General features: G+C 34.8%; 1 non-coding gene across 1 annotated transcript; it reads right to left on the bottom strand.

Moving 5' to 3' along the window:
- Positions 1-17,944: 17,944 nt before the first annotated feature.
- TRNAE-UUC (transfer RNA glutamic acid (anticodon UUC)) lies at positions 17,945-18,017 on the bottom strand. Its single transcript has one exon. It is a non-coding gene; the product is annotated as a tRNA-Glu (tRNA).
- Positions 18,018-22,278: the final 4,261 nt, after the last annotated feature.

The following is a 22,278-nucleotide window of genomic DNA, read 5'->3' as shown; positions in this document are numbered from 1 at the left end:
TCCTTGGTTTATTTTGCTTTCATTGTTTTAGGTTTTGTTTTAAATAGTGTGTTGAAGCTGAAAATGTTTTTATTCAAATCTATCAATATTTTCTGTTTTTTTTAACCTTAGAACATTGGAAATATTTTCCTCACTTATGGATATGTAAGTATTCATCATAAATATAATTCTCCAAGTAACATCATAATTCCATGTTTTAAAATTCTTTAAATGCTTCATCTACCCAGGACTTATTTTGGTGTATAGCATTAAGTGGAATCCTAGGTTCCTATGTATCAGCAAAACCATTTTCACACTGATTTCAAATTCAGCTTTTAACAAATGCATGCGTATGCCTGCGCACACATGTGTTGTGTTCATATAAATATATATGTCTGCTTTCAGAATTTCTGTTCTGCTTATTCATTTCTTCTTGTGCCAATTTTATATCATTTAATTATTATAGCTTCATAATAATTTGTGTGTGTACAAACATATGAACACACTCATTAGTATTAATTTTCAAACTTGTTTTCCCTGTTTTCTTGTGTTTAATCTTTGAGATGAATGTGTAAATGAAAAAGATTGAAAAGTTTTTCATTTAGCTATTATATTTGAGAAAATTGATATTTTTACAATATAAGATTATACCATCTTTTGATTTCTTAAAATTCTCAGATTTGTAATTTTTTTCATATAGTGACACTGTAAGTTAATTTTATTTCTTATATGATTTTTTAAAAATTCTATCTTCTTAGTGTTTAGTTGTTATTATATGCTAACTATGGACTTCTGAACATATGGAAGTGTTTCACAGGTGTCAGGAGGCTGAATTCAGAGTCAAACTCTTAACAGCTATGACAAATATATTATGTTGCCTTTCTTCATACATATAGCACTATAGTACTATAGACCAGGTTTCTCTGAACAGTAATAACCTAACCAATAACAACTTCTAAGTTTTCACTACTTAGAAGTTTCAAATTAAAAACACAAAAAGTAAAACAAACAAACATATTTACTAGCTGTATGAATTTGAGCAAGTTACTTTATTTTCTATGCCTCAGATGCTTCAACTAGAAAGGGACTTTTAAAAAAGTACCTTTTGTTTTTATTTCCATTACTCTAGTAGGTGGGTCAAAAAAGATCTTGCTGTGATTTATGTCATAGAGTGTTCTTCCTATGTTTTCCTCTAAGAGTTTTATAGTGTCCAGTCTTACATTTAGGTCTTTAATCCATTTTGAGTTTATTTTTGTGTATGGTGTTAGGGAGTGTCCTAATTTCATTCTTTTACACGTAGCTGTCTAGTTTTCCCAGCACCACTTATTGAAGAGGCTGTCTTTTCTCCATTGTATATCCTTGTCTCCTTTGTCACAGATTACTTGAGCATAGGTGCGTGGGTTTATCTCTGGGCTTTCTATCCTGTTCCATTGATCTACATTTCTGTTTTTGTGCCAGTACCATACTGTCTTGATTACTGTTGCTTTGTAGTATAGTCTAAAGTCAGGGAGTCTGATTCCTCCAGCTCCGTTCTTTTTTCTCAAGATTGCTTTGGCTATTCAGGGTCTTTTGTGTCTTGCGCTGTTGGGGGGAATGTAAACTGATACAACCACTATGGAGAACAGTATGGCGGTTCCTTAAAAAACTAAAAATAGAATTACCATATGACCCAGCAATCCCACTACTGGGCATATACCCAGAGAAAACCATAATTCAAAAAGACACATGCACCCCAATGTTCATTGCAGCACTATTTACAATAGCCAGGTCATGGAAGCAACCTAAATGTCCATCAACAGACAAATGGATAAAGAAGATGTAGTACATATATACAATGGAATATTACTCAGCCATAAAATGGAATGAAATTGGGTCATTTGTAGAGACATGAATGGACCCAGAGACTGCCATACATAGTAAAGAAAGTCAGAAAGAGAAAAACAAATATCGTATATTACTGCATATTTGTGGAATCTAGAAAAATGGTAAAGACGAACTGGTTTGCAAGGCAGAAATAGAGACACAGATGTAGAGAACAAACGTATGGACACCAAGGGGTGAAGGAGGATGGGATGAATTGAGAGATTGGGATTAACATATATACACTAATATGTATAAAATAGATAACTAAGGAGAACCTGCTGTATAGCACAGGGAACTCTACTTCACTCCGCTGTACAGCAGAAACTAACACAACATTGTAAAACAAATATACCCCAATAATAATAATTTTTAAAATGCCTCTTAGTTTTTTGTTGTGAAGATTAAAAGGACCATCAAGCAAAGCACATACACTGGCATGTCAATAATTATTGTTAGTTTTGTCATAGATATTTGTATTAATATTTTTAGGCAAGCCATAGACCATTTACATTGTCTATTGAATTGTCCAGTTGAATTAATTAAAACTTTTGATTTCAAAAGGTAGAAACTCAACTTGCATGACCTCCACTCTAAACTTCCTGGGGAACATGTTCAATAGCAGCATTGGTAAGATGCTCATCAATTATGTCCAGATGAGAAAGATCACAAATCAAACTAGTAGCTGATATTAAAGCCATATTCTATTGGTTTTTAAAATTATATATATGCTATATATATGTATATATAATTATATATGTATGCTATATATAAAAAATCATATATACATGTTAATTTATATTTATAATACATGAATAATATACTTATTATTTTCAGATTTTTACTTTTTACATATTTTACTTATTTTCTTTGGGTTTACAATGCACCCGTTTTCCTAGTCTATTGAGTTGAAAGCTTAATTTATTTTAATTATTTTTTACATTAAAAGCATTTAAAGCCACAATTTTTATTTTTCTGACTACAAGTATTTGGGCAACTCATATGTTTAGATATGAAGAATTCTCAAGAGCATCACATAAATAAACTGAACTTTCAGGGTTTATTTTTAATTTCAGTTTTAATTTTGTTTTGAAGGAGGAGATATATAGAAGCATTAACTCTTTTTAATTTTGTCATTTAAAAAATAAAAACTCTCCAGAAAATGGGCATAGAGGGAAGCAATCTCAACATAATAAACGCCATATATGACAAACCCACGGCAAACATCATACTCAATGGGGAAAAACTGAAAGCATTTCCACTAAGATCAGGAACAAGACAAGGATATCCACTCTCGCCACTCTTACTCAACATAGTTTTTGAAGTCCTAGCCATGGCAATCAGAGAAGAAAAAGAAATAAAAGGAACACAAATTGGAAAAGAAGAAGTTAAACTGTCACTGTTTGCAGATGGCATGATACTATACATAGAAAATCTTAAAGATGTCACCAGAAAACTACGAGAACTAATCAATGAATTTGGCAAGGTTGCAGGGTACAAAATTATTGCACAGAAATCTCTGGCTTTCCTATACACTAACAATGAAAAATCAGAAAGAGAAATTAAGGAAACAATCCCATTTACCATTGCAACAAAAAGCAAAAATACCTAGGAATAAACCTACCTAAGGAGGCAAAAGACTTGTACTCAGAAAACTATAAAACGCTGATGAAAGAAATCAAAGATGACATAAACAGATGGAGAAGTATACCATGTTCTTGGATTGGAAGAATCAATATTGTGAAAATGACTATACTACCCAAAGCAATCTAGAGATTCAATGCAATCCCTATCAAACTACCAGTGGCATTCATCACAGAATTAGAACAAAAAATTTTACAATTTGTATGGGAACACAAAACATGCCAAACAGCCAAAGCAATCTTGAGAGAAAAAAAAAAAGGAGGTGGAGGAATCAGGCTACCTGACTTCAAACTATACTACAAAGCTATAGTAATCAAGACAGTATGGTACTGGCACAAAAACAGAAATATAGATCAATGGTACAGGATAGAAAGCCCAGAGATAAACCCATGTACATATGGTCACCTAATTTATGGCAAAGGAGGCAAGAACACACATGGAGAAAAGACAGCCTCTTCAATAAGTGGTGCTGGGAAAATTGGACAGCTACATGTAGAAGAATGAAATTAGAACACTCCCTAACACCATACACAAAAATAAATTCAAAATGGATTAAAGACCTAAATGTAAGACTGGACACTAAAAAACTCTTAGAGGAAAACATAGGAAAGACACTCTTTGACATAAACCACAGCAAGATCTTTTTTGAATCACATCCTAGAGAAACGAAAATAAAACCAAAAATAAACAAATGGGACCTGAATAAACTTAAAAGCGTTTGCACAGCAAAGGAAACCATAAACAAGATGAAAAGATAACCCTCAGAATGGGAGAAAATATTTGCAGATGAAGCAATGGACAAAGGATTAATCTCCAAAATATACAAACAGCTCATGGAGCTCAATATCAAAATAAAACAAACCACCCAATTAAAAAATGGGTGGAAGACCTAAATAGACATTTCACCAAAGAAGACATACAGATGGCCAAGAGGCACATGAAAAGATGCTTAACATCACTCATTATTAGAGAAATGAAAATCAAAACTAAAATGAGGTATCACCTCACACCAGTCAGAATGGCCATCATCAAAAAATCTACAAACAATAAATGCTGGAGAGGGTGTGGAGAAAAGGGAACCCTCTTGCACTGTTGGTAGGAATGTAAATTGACAGCCACTATGGAGAACAGTATGGAGGTTCCTTAAAAAACTAAAAATAGAACTACCATATGACCTAGCAATCCCACTACTGGGCATATACCCTGAGAAAACCATAATTCAAAAGGACACATGTACCTCAATGTTCACTGCAGCACTATTTACAATAGCCAGGACATGAAAACAACCTAAATGTCCAATGATAGATGAATGGATAAAGAAGATATGGTACATATATACAGTGGAATATTACTCAGCCATTAAAAGGGACGAAATTGGGTCATTTGTAGAGATGTGGATGGACCTCAAGTCTGTCATACAGAGTGAAGTAAGTCAGAAAGAGAAAAACAAATATCATATATTAACGCATATATGTGGAATCTAGAAAAATGGAACAGATGAACCTATTTGTAGGGCAGGAATAGAGACGCAGACATAGAGAAGGGACATGTGAACATGGCGGGGGGGAAGGGGAGGTTGGGATGAATTGGGAGATTAGGTTTGACATAAATACACTACCATGTGTAAAATAGATAGCTAGTGGGAACCTGCTGTATAGCACAGGGAGCGCAGCTCAGCGCTCTGTGATGACCTAGATGGGTGGGATGGGGGGCGGGGGTGGGAGGGAGGTCCATGAGGGAGAGGATATAGGTATACATATAACTGATTCACCTCATTGTACAGCAGAAACTAACACAACATTGTAAAACAATTTTACTCCAATAAAAAAATAAAACCTGACAATATCAAGTGCTGACGAGTACAGAGCAACTGGAACTCTCGTACATTATACATAAGGATGCACAACGGTACAGTCACTCTGGAAAACAGTCTGGTAGGTTCTTAAAAAGTTAATCATATTCTTGCCCTCTGATGCAGCTGTACTACTCCTGGCCATTTATCCCAGAGAATTGAAAACCTAGATCCGTGCAAAGACATGCATGTTCTTAGTCACAGAGACATGAATGTTCATAGCAGCTTTATCTGTAAAAGCCCTGAAGTGAAAACAACCCAAATTCCTTCAGTTGGTGAATGGATAAAATGGTACATCCCGACCATGGACTATTATTCAGCAACTACTGATACACACATCACCTTGGATGGATCTTAAGGCCATTATGCTGAGTGAAAAAGGCCAATCTCAAAATCTCACATACTGCACGACTCCATTTTCTAAGAGACAAATGATGGAGAACAGATATGTGGTTGCCAGGGATTAGGAGAAAGGGGAGGACGTGACTACGAAAGGATAGCACAAGGGAGTTTTTTGGGGTGATAGAACTGTTTTGTTTCCCACTTGTGGTGGTGGATACACAAAGTTATACACATGATAAAATTCATAGATCTGTGCTGTAAAAGGATGTCGGTAAAAATGCAATTAAAAAAAAGACTAAAAGAAAAATAATAATCACTTGTTATTTCAGATTTTATTGGAGACCTGTCAGATTTTGTCTACAGCATCAATTTTTGGAAATGTATTGAGGTATTGTAACATGAACAATTATTTTCCAAAGTTCCATCTACAAACATGTATTTTAAAGTTCTAATATTTTTTTTAAAACATTTTTAAATTTAAAAGTGTGTTCTGAAATCTAGTTCTTCAGTCATCTTTCTGAGAATCCTTTGAATCTGAGCCTTGGACAATAGGACAAATCTAATAAACTTCCTTATCCTTGTATTGGGTGGGCCAAAAAGTGCCTTTGGTTTTTTAAGTAAAAATAAAAGACACATTTTTCATTTTCACCAAGAACTTGATTGAACAATGTATTCATCCTTTTGTTCCACTACTTTCTGCCATTTTTCAGGCAACTTCATAATTCCATCTTCCCAAAATTTTTTATCTTTTTGAGCAAAGAGCTGTTCCAGGTGCCTTTTATATCCTTCCAGGGAATGGAAATTTTTTCCATTAAGAGAATTTTGTAAAGACCAAAATAAATGGAAATCCGAAGGTGCAATGTCTGGTGAATATGGCGGATGAATCAGAATTTCCCAGCCAAGCTGTAACAGTTTTTGCCTGGTCATCAAAGAAACATGTGGTCTTGCATGATCCTGATGGAAGATTATGCGTTTTCTGTTGACTAAATCTAGATGTTTATCATCGAGTGCCGCTTTCAGTTGGTCTAATTGGGAGCAGTGCTTGTTGGAATTAGTCGTTTACTTTTCCCGAAGGAGCTCATAATAGAGGACTCCCTTCCAATCCCACCACGTACACAACATCACCTTCTTTGGATGAAGACCGGCCTTTGGTGTGGCTGGTGGTGGTTCATTTCTCTTGCTCCACGATCTCTTCTGTTCCACATTTTTGTACAGTATCCACTTGTTATCTCCCGACACAATTTGTTTTAAAAACGGAACATTTTCATTACGTTTCAGTAGATAATCGCATGCAGAAAAACGGTCAAGAAGGTTTTTTTAGCTTAACTTATGTGGAACGCAAACATCAAAGCGATTCACATAACCAAGTTGGTTCAAATGATTTTCAACGCTTGATTTGGATATTTTGAGTTATGTCGGCTTTCTCCCGCGTGGTATAATGTTGATTGCTCTCAATTATTGTTTCAATTTGATCGCTATCAACTTCAACGGGTCTACCCAACCGTGGAGCATCATCCAGCGAGAAATCTCCAGCACGAAACTTCGCAAACCACTTTTGACACGTTCAATCAGTCACAGCACCCTCTCCATACACTGCACATATCTTTTTGTTTGTTTCAGTTGTGCTTTTACCTTTCTTGAAATAATAAAGCATAATATGCAGAAAATGTTGCTTTTTTTCTTCCATCTTCAATGTTAAAATGGCTACACAAAAATTCACCAATTTTGATAAGTCTACTTTTAAATGCGCACTGATATGACAGCTGTCACATACAATCTAACAAAATTGTTTCAAATGAAGTTAAAGACAACTAAGTGCTTCTAGAGCCATCTTATGGAAAAAACCGAACGAACCTTTTGGCCCACCCAATATCTTCATTTGAAGGAAGTTTCACCATTTTTAACATGATCTTACCTGCTTTAAATGGACTTTTACAAAACTACACAGAAAATGGCCATTATAAACTGTATTACCTCCTTCTCATGACAACTAAACCTATAAGCTCGTCACACTTGTGTAAAAAATAAAAATAAATAGCTATAGGTTCTGTGCCTTGAAATTTTGTCAGACACTTTGCTAGTCACCACACATTTTTCTCCTAACAACACTCTGAAATTCATATTATATAGTCACAATTTCACAAGTGGTGACTATATAATAGAAATCAAGTAATTAATTACAGAAATTAAGTAATTAATAAGTGAAAGATATTTTATTGGAACCTAAGTCTGTCTGACAACAAATTCTATAATCTTATCCATAATAGAAATATAATTTAATATCAACAGGTAGACTAATGGAGTAAAACTAAGTATCATGAGTAATAATGTGCACTAGTTTCATAATTTTAAATAGGATGTTTATAATCATCCCCAGTCTAGCAATACAAATTGTGGCTCAGAAAAAAAAAAAAAAAAAAAGAAATATATATAGTAGCTGCTAATTTTATATTCTATCTTTTTCAAAAAAAACTCACTCTGAAAAAATGGTGTTGATATTGTAGGCTGACTAACTTTAGTATTTATTTTTCGCCATAGGTTTTTTATTACTATAAATACATATAAGTCCAAAATGATAAATCCTGGGGTGAAGACTTCAGCCTTCTGCTTGATTTTAATAATTCCTCAAAAATACATCTGTTTTCCTTAAATAGTAATTTTCCTTTAGGTGGTTTTTGAGAAACCACTTTAATTATTTAATATTACATGATTTAATATTTTCATGATTTTGTGATTTAATATTTTGAGTAGTTGGAAAGTTATGGATAGTACTTAATTGACTGTCAAAGTGCTTTTAAAGAGATACTGGCACACTAAAGCTCACTGCTCTGTTATAAATAATACTTGTCTAACTCACTCTCTGTATACTTTTCTATTTCTTGTTTATGTCTCTACTTTCTCTCCCTCACTCTCATTCTTTTTCTTTCACCTCTTCTTTTCCTTCTATTTTTCCTTAATTTAAATCCTAAGGAAGTGAAGTATATGTTTACACTTGGATGTCCTTACTGAGTAGACTGTTATGTCTTCTATTATTTATTTTTAAAAATAGGGAAGTGGAAGCTGATATTTCTCTTTACAAGTGGAGTAAAAAAGGAAATAATAAATAGGTAACATTTTCTGTAAAACATTGGTTCTCTGTAACACTGAATCTAGCCCTCACCTCTAACAAGGAATAGGTCATTAGTATTCACTTTCTTATACCCCACCTTTTTTGTATTTTAAGTCCATCTGATGCAAATTCATTCAAATTCAACGAAATTTTAACACAGTATTTTTTGGCTTTCCAGGATTCTTCCAACTGTTTCTCATGTGCTCTAGATGAGAACCATATTTTTTTTAACATTGTATTCATCAAATTCTTTTCCCTTATGTATAGATACTTTCCAACTCCACAGGTAACTGCTGTAAAGAAGTACAGCATACAAAATTCCTTTATATAAGTTTTGAATTGGTGATATGATTGCTTCCTTGTTTCAAGATTTTTTTAATTCCAGGTATACTCCTCCCCTTTTTCTATATCACTGAAAAGTATCTCTCTGTGTAAAAACTGTTTACAGTTAGCTTCAGGAGGTACTCTAATAATTTTTAATACTAAAAGTATTGCCTGTAGACATTGCTACACAGGTAACAATGTACAAGCTCAGCTTCCATTGTTATGTGAAAAATATTCCTTTTTACTCTCCCTCATCTTTTTTTATTCCCTAAAATGCACTGCAAATTTCCTTTATATCATATCATGATAAAGCAGTTTTTTTGATGCAGTTGACAGAATGAAAATGAAAATCTTTTATGTTTAAAGATAGTTTTTGCCTAAATTCAGCTATGTTAGTACTTCTCTATTAAATAATACTTTAGAGATTTTAAGGTTAAAATATTATAGATAATATGCTTGTATTTTATTGCATAATTGTAACTACATTGGTCATTTCAGGAATCATAGTAAAATATTAAAATTACAGAGCTTTGAAAACCTTTTCTTATATGTATAAGAATATGCCTTTATTGTAATGTTACATCTGCACAAAGAAATCCTGCCTTTTAGAAATGATCTTATATTTATAACCAAAGCTCAATCTAGGCACATTGGTTGAAATATACATCGATGTTATTAGGTATATCACTAAAATTCTAAGGTCAAGATATGTTGACATAAGGTGATTTTTTAACTTAATTACTTATTTTCAGCTTTTATCCAATTGAATTGTTTGTACTGGCTAATATGTCAGATTACTCAATAGAGTATAATATATAAGTATACAACATAAAGCTGAGGATCTTGTTTTTCCTTCTATGAGATATATTTTTATTTGTGACACATGTCCATGGGCTACTGCATAAATAAGTTAAATTTCAGGTTAAGTACAATTACTTGTAGCTTAATCATTTTCTCCTAGCTGAATTACAACAAACCAGCAATGTATGGTTATGCATGCCCAGTTCAGTTGTCCTAGGATATTTCATAAATCCTTTGAGGGTATCCTAAGCACTCAATTTCTAAAGCTCCTTCAGAACTAAGTCCCTTTCCTACAACCACAGCAGGTATGTTGGACACTACTTGAAAATCCCTTATAAAATTGAACAAATTGAACCTATTTGTGGTTTTGTTTGCTGATACTCAAATTGACAGCGGTGGATGTCTTTCAGGAATTCATTGAGGTGGCAGTGTACCATGGCAGAAATAAATTGCTCATTTGCTTGATGGATGGGCATAGGAAAGCAAGCAGTGTATGGAAGATTTCCCCAAAGGTCTCTGCTTCTTATGGCTATGGAGTATGAATTGAGGCATCACTTTGGCTGGCTGTTAAATGACTTGGTTGCTGAATTGGAAGCAATAACTGCTAATGTTGGACAGAAGATTAAGAGTTGCCATGCCCCCTCTGCTTTTGTTCTCTTAACCAAAAGAGACCTCACTGCACCCAGAAGAAAATACAAATTTACATTTCTGTAATGGCAATGTGGCATAAACTAAGTCACCAAAAGGGCAAAGTTTTCTATTAAATATCTAGTAATAAATATCTCCATACATAATGATAGTTTGATGTCCTTCTGTTTAGTTTGGCTTCATGCTGAAGGCTTTCAAGTCATTTTTTTAATGAACATTCTGGCACAAATCTATGATGATTCTGAGTTACTGACCTTAAGCAATCAATGCTCTTCATGAGGGCACTTTAATGTACTAAGCATAGTAGTGGTATCACTTGGCTCAGGTATGTTTGCTTGGAATATATAGACTACATTTTGGATTCAAATGAACTGATTATAATATAGATTTGCTCTATCAGTTCCTAGTTACTTACAAACTGCAGCAGTGTGTGTTTTATACCGCAAGCACAGAGTTATCAGTCTATAATTCCATCTGTCTCTTTTAAATTTGAAATATTAAAAAAATAAACTATCTCATCTCATCTACTTCTAGCCAACTTTTTATTTAGCAGTTTTAAATCTCTTGAGATGAAAAGCTTTGCAAGATTTTATTAAATGTACAAATAATTGATAAGCTTTTTACTATTTTAGATATGCTAATTTTCCCCAAAACATCTAAAAATTCTATCCTTATTACTTAGCCTTCTTTTTTTCTACTGATGAGTTATTTAGTCAATCCATTTTTACCACCACCTCCTAAAAATGGATCATTGCTTAATATTTATGCTGAAGCAATTTGTGCATACCTCAAAAATACCATACATTGAATCATGGTCCCTGGATTTCCTATTATGCAAATTATGCACATGAATACTTTTTAGACCCTAAAGTACTGCCAATTTATAGGTGTGACTTTTAATTAGTTAGATCTTACACATGACAACTCTGTGTATATGAGAGTAGGGAACACATTGACAGTTTATTTACAGTTAAGTTATTCGAATCGTTCTAGTAATGGAAGTCAGTAATACCTCACCTATATGTAATAACAAGAGATGATAATACTATATGTTATACTTTATTAAATAATAGACTAGTAAAATCATGTCCTATAAAGAAGGAAGAAGCACTATTCTTTTCTTTAAAAATGTACTTTGTGAAAAACTTGATCTAAACTTGTCTCTGAATACCTATAAATTTCAAGAAAAAGTGTATTTGGTATAAGAAAACTAATGTCTTCTATTTTCGGGTGATGTGTGCGTGTGTGTGTGTTCAACCACACACACAGCTGCAACTGGACATTTTATTTTTAAATTTAAAGTCCCCTTTTTAAAATACAGACATACTTTTACTATTATAGATCAAAATATCCGGTAGAACTTCAAACTGCAAAACTATAATTCAATGTGTGAAACCAATACAGTCCATACTGACAGATAAAATTATATTCAGAGTGGAGGATTCAATTTAAATTCAGGTTAATTGATGCCATCTCTGTCAAAATTCCAATGTTGGTTTTCACAGAAACAGAAAAAATATATACTAAAATTTGTGTGGAACCACAAAAGACCCTAAATAGTCTAAACAATTTGAGAAAGAAAAAAGCTGGAGGCACCATGCTCCCTGATTTCAAACTACTTTACAAAACTATCGTAATTAAAACAGTATGGTATTGGCATAAAAACAGACACACAGATTAATGGAACAGATTAGAGAGCACAGATATAAATCCATGCATATATGGTCAATTAATTTATAACAAAGGAGCCAAGAATATTCCATGGGAAAAGGACAGTCTCTTTAATAAGTGGTGTTGGGGGACTTCCCTGGTGGTGCAGTGGTTAAGAATCCACCTGCCAATGCAGGGAACACGGGTTCGATCCCTGGTCCGGGAAGATCCCACAAGCTGCAGAGCAACTAAGCACATGTGCCACAACTACGGAGCCTGTGCTCTAGAGCCCACAAGCCACAACTGTTGAGCCCATGTGCCACAACTACTGAAGTCTGAGCACAGCAACAAAGAGTAGCACCCGCTCTCCACAACTACAGGAAGCCTGCGCACAGCAACGAAGACCCAATGCAGCCAAAAATAAATAAATAAATAAATAAATAAATAAATAAATTTACAAAAAAAAAAAAAAATGGTGTTGGGAAAGTTGGGCAGCCACATGCAAAGAAATAAAACTGGATGACTATCTTATACCATACACAGAAATCAAATCAAAATGGATTAAATATTTGAACATAAGACCCGAAACCATAACACTCTTAGAAGAAAACATAGGCAGTAAGCTCCTTGACATAGGTGTTGGTGATGATTTTTTGAACCTGGCACCAAAAGCAAAAGCAAAAAAGCAAAAAATAAACAAATGGGACTACATCAAACTAAAAAGTTTATACACAACAAAGGAAATCATCAACAAAATGAAAAGGCAGCTTACTGAATGGGAGAAAATATTTGCAAATTATATATGTGATAACAGGTTGATAAGCAAAATATATAAAGAACTCATACAGCTCAATGGCAAAATAATAATCATCATCATCATCCCATTAAAAAACAGGCAAAAGATCTGAAGAGACATTTTTCCAAAGAAGACATACTGATGGATAACAGGTTCACAAAAAGATGCTTAACGTCACTAATCATCAGGGAAATGCAAATCAAAACCACAATGAAATATCACCTCACCCCTGTTAGAATGGCTATAATTAAAAAGATAAGAAATAAAAAGTGTTGGCAAGGACACGGAGAAAAGGGAACACTTGTGCACTGTTGGTGAAAATGTAAATTAGTGCAGCCACTATGAAAAACAATATGGAGTTTCATCAGAAAAGTAAAAATAGAACTACCATAGGATCAAGCAATTCCACTTCTAGGTATTTATCTGAAGAAAACGAAAACACTAACTCCAAAAGATATATGCACCCCCATGTTCATTGCAGCATTATTTCCAATAGACATGATAAGAAAACAAACTAAGTGTCCATTGATGGATTAATGAAAAAAAAAATTGTGGTGTACATATACATAAAATGAAATCTTATTCGGCCATAAAAAGAATGTAATCTTGCCATCTGCAATAACATAGCTAGACCTCCAGGGCTTATGCTAAGTGAAATAAGTCAGACAGAGAAAGCCAAATACCATATGATCTTTCTCATACATGGAATCTAAATTTTTAAAAAATTAAAATTAAAAAATAAGTTCATAGATATGGAGAACAGATTGGTGGTTGCCAGGAGCAGGAGCATAGGGGAATGGGAGAAATGGGTGAAGGGGGTGAAAAATAAATAAATAAGAGATCATCTGGTCAAAAAAAATACACTGGAAGTCCAAATGGAACAAAAAGATGCAAATAGGGCAAATTCTCTCTCTTTCTTAATTCCCTAAAAAAGATAAAATGTAAACTTGAATGGCAATGAAGATGCCTTTAATATCTTTGTAGTCTTCTGTTCCTGACATATTTATTATTGATATGTATCACACATACTAAGTGCTGAATAAATATTTCAGGATCAGATTGAATTTATGACAAAATTATGTGGTTTTTCTTCATAATAGACTATTCAATAGTAAAACTAAATAAGAAGATTAAAACAATTAGCTGAATATGTGATAAAAACAAACTATATTTGAAGAAGAGATTTTGAGTAGCATTGGTATACATATTTCATACAGGAAAAGGGATTGCAGCTCTCTTCTTCAATTCATCTTCTCAAAGCAGGAAATAAGTCCATGTCCTCTTGGCTTGTAAAGCCATCATTTACCAGCTATTACCCCAAATGTATATTTTCTCCTTCTTTTGGTCTTGGTGAATTATTGCATAGCATGATGATAAGCATTGATCTTAAAGAAGAGACTTTCTCAAAGAAATAAAATATCTTCTCAATTCCCTCTGTAAAATTCCTGTTACATCCAGATATCCACCTGTGTTATTTTTCAAATGCATGTGGGACGACGGGGAATTAATCAGATGAGATGCTGCTGAATATTTTAACCATATCAGAACTCAGGTCTAAGAGTGATAGAAGGCCAGTTCCAATTAGTACCTAGAGCAAATTTTTCCAGAATCCTTTCAGCAACTTTACCCATAAAAAAGAGAAATTAAAGGGAAATAATGGACCAGATTTTCACCATTGAGAGAAAGAGAGTGCCTCGTATCTGGGCCAAGCATTTGCTTTGAGAATGTTGGTAACTTGCCACTCCAGAAGGTGGGGAAAGTCATCTCTGCCAAGAAATGGTCACAGTGTTATGTTTAAACCTCTCACTGGAAAGAATCAATGAGGGTTTGGCCCTAGGGCAAAGGATTGCTCTCATCCTTCATATCAATACAACTGTGCAGAACCCTTCTTTATTTAGCTCTGTATGACACTAAACATAGATCTTGGAAAACTTAAATCTTTAGGTATGATAGGAAAGGGCAGTCAAATAAACATTCAGCTTGACTAAAGCATTTGACAAAATCAGAGACTTCACAGTCAGCAGGGGAGTTGCTCTGCCAAAACTCAAATGAATCAAAGAACTTGCCAAGAAACCAGCTAGCAAGGAGGGAGTGTGCAGGCAGCCACTATAGAGCCCAAGTCTGCTCCTAGAAAATCTGTTCAAGAGCTTGGCTTCTGGGGGTTAGGCTGCCAACGGCCAAGTGTGTGGCCACAGCTGTTCGTTTGAAGGGAGAAGCTGAAGTACACAAGGGTAAGAGGGAAGAGTGGTCAAGAACACAGCAATGTCAAATAGATCTTCTAGATCCAAAGTTGAGGTGTTTTCTTGCTGTCATAATATGTAACTACTTTTGAGTGGAGGTGGTTTCGTTTTTCTGAATTGCCATATGATGCACCAGAGGTAAAGGATAAGCCACTGCATAGAACTGAAGTGAATTCTGCAATACTCTTTGAAAATACCATCCTTGATGTTTTGGCAAATCTAAAATTATGTAGCAAGCAGAAACAGTTTCAGTACACTATTTCTATTCCTCTCTCATTACAAAGGCACTGGCTGATTTAATGCCAACCCATAACAATTCAGAGATCAAGTGGCCTGCTTGCACTTTCTTCCTAAATCAAGCCCCAAAAGATAAACCTTTCCTCTTATGTCATCCATATCCTCAAAACTGATCTTTCGTAAGCTTCATTCTCACACACCTATTTGCTCCTCTAGAAGTGATACAAAAGTATAATATCACTATTGTTAACAAAGACATATGCTATTTTAGGTCTAGTTTGAGTTTTGGAGGCCCAAGCCCAGAGGATCTGGTTCACAGAGTTGTAGAAAAATAACTCGTTTGCCTCTAATAGTAAATCAAGGAAATGTACTGCTCAATGGTAGAGGCAGGTTAGGAAGCATCATATAAGCAATGATCATTACAAATATCTAACAGCTGTTACACCACAGGCTCAGGTCATTTAGAGGAGACATTGGCCATAGTTCAGGAGCTGGCTTAGAATCCCTTGCTAAGTCAGAATTAACCCTTTTCTTTCTGGATGATGGGGATGTATAGTGGGTGCCAGAGAGGACTGGTTGGGTGACTAGGGGGTTCTGGGGATTTCAGAGCAATGGCTACTTATCAAACTATATGAAATTATTTCAATAGTTGATCAACTGGTTTGTCCTACCATTGTGTACCATTTGAAGTAAGGTAATAAACAATACAAAATAAATAACACACTGATTTAACAAAAATAAAACACAGAAATGGTATAAGGGAGACTGATCAAGAACTACTTTGTTTGAGGCTCTCTGAGTTGGTGACATTTGAACTGAAATCTGGATAATGAGAAGGAAAGTGTACTGGAAAACTGTTGGGAAGAATATTCTAGGGGATGTGACCAGTAAGCACACTATGTGACTTAAAATAAAATCAGCACTAGAGCACATGTATTCATATATTCCTAAACATTTAGAAATTAATATGAAAATATTATATAACAAAGATGCTAGAGTGAAAGAAATGAGAAAGAGCTAGGAGAAGCAGAGTTGTCAACAGGGGATAGCTTAGGGAATTATGGTTAAAAATATAAACACTATGGAAATTTGAATGCAAACGCTAATTTCTCAATGAGGGGGTCATTAATTACATAAAAATTAGGCCTAAAATTTAAGAATTGTGGATGGATCAGATGCTTGGTTTTCAAGGTGCCAAGGGAGAGACTTCTGAAGTATGACCATGTTCAAATATGAGATCAAGTATTTGCAACCACTTGGTTCATAGTCTCCTGTATCCACACTTTTGAGTATTTTTCTCTGACAATGAATCTGAGCTTGGCCATACAGTTTGCTTTAGCCAAGCAAATGTGATGCATTCAAAGGCTTTAAAAGTTCTTGTGCATCAGGGCTTACTTTCTCTTCCCGCTTTTGGAAGCCTGAGATCACTATGTGATGAAGTCCAGCTAGGCTACTAAAAGATAAGGGACCACTTAGAGCAAAGAGACCCAGCTGAGACCACCAGATCAAGCTACCTGCAGCTTCCACTTGAACCATCCTAGCCAAGAAGAACAACCTAGCCAATGCACAGAACCATGTGAAATATAATATTTGCTACTTTAAATCACTAAGATGGTTTGCTACACAGCACAAGTTAACTAATACTGGGCCAAAGAGGAGAAATGTGTGAGTAGCAAGTATCTGAAGTAAAAGTGAAGTATATTGTGGGAAAAAAAAAATTGCTTAGATGCCTGGATCCTAAGGTAGTAACAATATCAATAACAAGAAAAACTGCCAAGAAATTTAATTCACTTCAATTCCAATTCCAGAAAAATAAAATAAGGAGTATGAATTCTGTGCCAAGCATTATGCTAAGAGCTAGGGTATAAAAATAAACACCCCTCCCTTCAAGTTGCTCAGAGATTCAGGATAGAGGGGGAGGGGTGGGTGGTGAGGGCCACGTTTAGGAATTATTTCAGTGTTGTGTCAGTTCCCAGGGACCAGTATCTCACAACTTCAAGTTTTAAAAACTATGAAGCAAACCACATTTCATTTCTCTTTTCTCTTCTAAAAACAGCTCTTTTTCCCTCGAATTAATTATACTATTATTAGTATATATGCATATACTTTTACATATTTTTAAAATATTCCTCTCCACAGATTTTAGGGAAAGATAATTTTTAGGAATGATTACGAGTGATTTTGAAGTGTAATGACTGAAAACATTATACCTATGCCATACAAGTGTGCTTAACCCTCCTTCCACTACTCCCTCCCTTGCCCCCCATTTACCTGCTGCAGTAGGAGACTGATCCAAAGAATGAGTACATTATCCGCCTCACCTACTCAGTCCTCTTAAAGTGGACATTGGAGCAGAACAAGAATGGCTGTAAAAGGAAATAGACTTTATAAGGAATAAAAATTGGCAATCTATTTTTTTTTTTTTTTTTTTTGGCCACGCTGCATGGCTTGTGGGATCTTAGTTCCCCAACCAGGGATTGAACCTGGGCCCTCGGCAGTGAAAGAACCAAGTCCTAACCACTGGACCACCAGGGAATTCTCTTTTGTGTGTGTGTGTGTGTGTGTGTGTGTGTGTGTGTGTGTGTGCGGTTTTTTTTTAATCAGTTTTTAAATTCTCTTCCCCCCAAAAATAACTCCTGATGTCTCCTAGTCATATTCTTCTCTATACAAAACCCCACACAGATCCCTCTTTGCAGTCCTACAAAGGCATGTCAGGATCTGGGGTCACATAAAATCAGAAGAAGGCAACTACAGAGCCCCTGTTTCCCATAGATTCTGACCTTTCTCCCTGCAGTTTCAGCTATTCAAATGAAGGCATCATTATGAATATTTAATATTATTCCTTTCCCATATCTTGTATTCCCTTCTTAGGCTTTCCATCCCTTCCCCAAGTTATTGTTTGCAGATACTTTACCTTATTTAAAAGTTGTTGTTGTTGTTTTAAATAAAGGTCTTATTTACGTTACAGCAGTAGGTTTTTATTTTGATGGATTAAAAAAAATGTGGGAATCTGAGTTTCTCATGGAATTCAATAAAAAGAGATTAGACTTGTACACATGACTTCCTATTTCCTAGCTACATTTCTCTGTGGAATGCAAGTGTTTGTGTATTCTTGTTACCTTTCTAGGCTTAGGATAATTCACAATCTGTCCTGAAGAGTGGGCTATAAAGCAAAAATTAAGTCAAATGTTTTGGCATAGAATGCTTTGAAATGAGCATTCCTACAGGATGGAAAAGAAAGATATTGTTAATAAGGACAAGCTGTAGGCATAATTATAAATAAGTGAATTCTAAATGTGCTACCTCTCTGTCTATTCTCCCTGTGTCACTGGGCGTTTCTTCTCAAGTTCACAGAATCAGAATATCCCCAAGTTGTTTTGAGCTCTTCAATGTGATGACTCACTGGATCCTATATTTCTTTAATTTCATTAAAAACATTAAAAGTCATTTTATATCACTCTTCCTACTCATTCCCATTTTTTCCAGGATCATTGCTTTTCAAAAAATGTGCACAGAGTAATTTGAGGAAAGACACTCATTATTCACTACTTTTCACCGAGGGCCTAACATCATGCCTTGCATATATTAGGTCATTAATAAATACTTGTTGACATTGATCTGATCCTTTTTTGCATTCTGAGTCCCCTACTCCCAGAAACAAAAGAAAGTTATATAAGTTCCAGCAGACAAAGATTTTCAGTTGTAGGGAGCAGGGCTGTTTACAGTGGCTGCTTCAGTGCACATCTCCAGAGGTTGCTCTTCACACTTGGTCTTAAGAATATCATCTCCTTGGACGTATGCACTGCCATCTGTGTAACCAAAATGGCCACTCTGAAATTACTGTACCACAATTTAAAGTCCTTTAAACTCCAAACCATGGTACTATTGTTTACTGTAGATTGTAGGGAATTGTCTAGGTATAAATAAGCAAAATCCTCGTCACAAACCTAAAGAAAAAATAAAATTTATGGAAGAACACAGAAGGTAGGAAGAAAAGTAGGCCCTCACTAAGGTCTGGGATTAAGAACTGCGGGTTGAGAAATAAGGATTACTCTCTTGGTTTCCATAATGCTCTGTGGTTTCCTATCTCTCTTCCTGCAGACTGCCTCTTTCTGGTTCTCTCTAGCTCCAGTTTTCCATGCATTCCAGCTTCACTGCCAAAAGTCACTGGAAATTCTTTATTATAATTTCAAATTTCTAGGAGAAGGAATTGGGTTAATCAAGCTTGGACCAGGTGTCCACCTCAACTGCAGCCAAAAAGCAGGATTAAATAAGTCCCTGTTTTCTCATCTGAAATTCTGGGACCTAAAACTGCAAATTCAATGAGAAAGAAGTATGAGGGTGGAAAGGAAATTCCGGATATCATCACTAGGACACGAGACCTATATAAATGTATGCTCATTATCTCCCCCAAATATAAACCAACAACTGCTTATAACATGTATCATAACACTATGTTCCAAGAAACATTCAAATATCTTTTTAATATATTCATCATATAATTCTCATATCAAACATATGATTTAAGTATCAATAGTATGCTCATTTCATGGATGGGAAATCAAAGTTCAGATTATTTAATTAATTTTTCCTGAGGTCATGTGCTAATAGGGAGCTACTTTTCCACTTACTCTGTATCTGTCTTGTCACCACTTCTCTCAGATAGAGTTTTTTGTTTTTGTTTTCATCTCTTGAAGCGCTTAGCCCAGTGTCATGAATAGAGTAGGTAAGCAAATAGATTAGGTTAACTGAATTAAATGAGATGTTGAAGAAAATGAAAAGCTAGGTAACTTCCGTCTTTACTTTGTAAATATGGTATGGTATAGGTTTATAGAGAATTATTGGAACTGTTTTATATTTAGATTGGCCTTTTGTGACTATGTTAAAACAGCTATATTCAAGGGTTTTGAGATTATCCTGCTTTTCAAATGAGCAGTTCCCCATAGTGAGCTGCAGTAGATAAGCCAATTCATCTCCATCCCAAAGCACTTTAAATAAACAATAAAAGTACAGCACATTCTTGTAAAGGATATTTTTGTTTGTCTTACATGTGCTGTTGGACTATTTTTAACTGTACTTATTAGAACTAGTTTCAGTTCATTGTTGAAAAAAATAATTTGTATTAAACTGACTTATCTGAATCACAGAAACTAAGAAATTAAATATTTTGAAAGAATATTTTCAAGAACAATGAGATATTTCAAGGCAAAATCCAATCATATGATTTAAGGAACAAATTTCCTTCTTGTTTGCTTAAATGCTGATGGAATTTACTAAGGATTTACTATTATATTTGCTAAGATTAGATGAGCAGGTGTGGCACAGTATATTTCATTAATGTTAGTGACCACAAGCTCTTAAGGAAATGCTTTTTAACTTGAATGTCATTTAGATGTATTTTTCAAACCTTTATTTCATCCAAATCCTCCACAGGCCATCGGGGATGTGTTTACCACTAATCAGGAAGGGAATTATGGCAAACAGTATGCGTAGGAACTGACCAAGGTAGTATCATGATGTTCAATTTGCTGGACTATATCCAGGGTAGTACAAATCAAATTGGATTCCTAAACAGTTGATCTGATCTACTTGTGAAGACAGCAATGGGAGAAAAAACAAACTGTGAGTGTCCATCTGATTGATGGCCTGTGTTCAACTTCCATGATGGTGAGCAAAAGTCAAACTGATCAGCCAAATAATATCCTGAGAGATATTAATCTCACGGTGTTAGGGCTGGAAGAGACCTTAGGGATCACCTGGTGAATGCCCTCACTTAATAATTTAGTAAACCCAGTCTCATAGAGAATGCATTTTACTCAACGTTTCACTTTCAGTAATTGGAAAAGCCAAGCTGAAACTTCATATTTCTTGCCTCCAAACCACTGTCTTTTCAGTTGGCAATTTTTGAGACCAAGGGTTAGAGAATGGGGGGATGAGCTCTGAGGAAGGGATGGAGCAGTGGGGGAAAAAAGAAATATTACTTTAAGGATGTTGGTGTCTTGTGATGTTTTAATGAAAGATTAATTTTTGCATAGTGTTCTACCCATGATAAGTCTACCTAAATACTTACATACAAGAGACTAAGAAACTAGCACAGGAGGCTATAAGTTAGTTCCATTTTCTCAAGGGCCATTTTCAATTCTGTTTAATTAATTGCCTCATCATAATGGGGTTGTATCTTTTGCTGAGGGTACACCTGCATTATTTTTTTCCCATTAATATTTTCATTTATTCAGTGGAGTGCTGGAGCTGCCCTATATCCATCTGGGAATCAACTGTTAAATTGTCATGAATTTTGCGAGCTAGTGGTTAAATACAGGCATTACTAAAAATTAAATTATATAAACTTACAGTGAAATAAATTATGTTAAAATCATAGAGCTAAATACACGAAACTCATCATTTCCTGTTTATTTTACTATAATTTACTGGTATCTATTATTCACTATTTACTATTGTCCATTTTACTGTTATTTTGAGGTTAATTATATCTATCCTTACCTGTATGGTAGAAGTACTACATATGAAGTGTGCTATGCAAATCCCTTCCCAGCTTTTAATCAGTCATGTATATTTGGTAGTTTGAAATCAGCCACAGTAAGAGTATTTATACCTTGGAAACCAGCAAACACTACAAGCCAGGGCTCGATACATTGATTTTTTTTCTACTCCCAGAGAGCTGATTGTTGCATTTACCAGCACACAACTACTTATAATCCACCTATCCTCCACCTTGCACCTTAAGAAGTTGAGATCTCAAGTCAGCTACCAGTTCTAAACAAAGAGTCCTAAGCTA

This window comes from Eubalaena glacialis, chromosome 5, assembly GCF_028564815.1.
Source record: "Eubalaena glacialis isolate mEubGla1 chromosome 5, mEubGla1.1.hap2.+ XY, whole genome shotgun sequence".
NCBI lineage: Eukaryota > Metazoa > Chordata > Mammalia > Artiodactyla > Balaenidae > Eubalaena > Eubalaena glacialis.
Note: the sequence above shows the minus strand (reverse complement) of the source record. Positions and strands in the feature narration are given on the sequence as shown.